Here is a 1,398-nt window from a genome sequence, read left to right on the forward strand (position 1 = left end):
TGAAAGGATTATACACCATGATCAAGTAGAATTTATCCCTGGACTACAAGGGTGGGTTTAATAAGAAAATGAATTTAATATACCTTATTAATAAAAATGAAAGAGAAAAAAGTAATTTCAATTGCTGCAGAAGAAACATTTGACAAAGTCCAATACCCTTTATTGATAATTCAATAAAATAGGAATAGAATGCAACGTTCTCAATCAGTAAAAGGCATCTCTGAAGAATCCACAGCTAACAATATATTAAATGGAGAAAGATGGAAAGTTCCATCCCCCCCCCGCCCCCCCCCCATATCACAATGAAAATAAGGATGCTCATCTTGTTATTTCTATTCAACAGTGCACTGGAAATTTCAGGCAGGTAAATGAGGCAATCAAAAGGGAGTCATTAGCAAAATGGAAAGAAGTAAGTGAAACTATTTCTATACACAAATGACTTGATGTAGCCCACCAGGCTCCTCTGTTCATGGAATTCCTCAGGCAAGAATATTGGAGTGGGTAGTCATTCCCTTCTCCAGGAGATCTTCCCAAGCAAGCCAGGGATCGAACCCAGGTCTCCTTCATTGCAGGCAGATTCTTTACCATCTGAGTCACCAGGGAAGCCCATGATATCATATAGAGGAATCCTAAAGAGTTTACCAAAAGATTATCAAAGATGATAGATGAATTCAACATAGTTGCAGTATGTAAGATCAACATAAAAAATAAATTTTATTTCTATAATAATTAACAATCTAAAATGAAACAGAAGAAAATTATTCTATTTATAAGAAAATCACAAACTACTTGAGAAATAAATTTAAAATGAATGTGCAAGACTGGTACACCCAGTCTTGGTGTACAGATTGTACACTTTGGTTGTACTGGTACAACCAAACAGTGTTGAAAAAAATGAAAGAACTAAAAGAACTAAATGAACAGAAAGACATCTTATACTCATTGATTAATATTGTTAAAATCATTCAGTTCAGTTCAGTTCAGTCGCTCAGTCATGTCTGACTCTTTGTGACCCCATGAATAGCAGCACACCAGGCCTCCCTGTCCATCACCAACTCCTGGAGTTCACCCAAACTCATGTCCATTGAGTCAGTGATGCCATCCAGCCATCTCAGCCTCTGTCGTCCCCTTTTCCCCCTGCCCCCAATTCCTCCCAGCATCAGAGTCTTTTCCAATGAGTCAACGCTTCGCATGAGGTGGCCAAAGTATTGGAGTTTCAGCTTCAGCATCAGTCCTTCCAAAGAACACCCAGGACTGATCTCCTTTAGAATGGACTGGTTGGATCTCCTTGCAGTCCACGGGACTCGCAAGAGTCTTCTCCAACACCACAGTTCAAAAGCATCAATTCTTTGGTGCTCAGCTTTCTTCACAGTCCAACTCTCATATCCATACATGACC

Source organism: Bos indicus, chromosome X, assembly GCF_029378745.1.
Source record: "Bos indicus isolate NIAB-ARS_2022 breed Sahiwal x Tharparkar chromosome X, NIAB-ARS_B.indTharparkar_mat_pri_1.0, whole genome shotgun sequence".
Classification (NCBI taxonomy): domain Eukaryota; kingdom Metazoa; phylum Chordata; class Mammalia; order Artiodactyla; family Bovidae; genus Bos; species Bos indicus.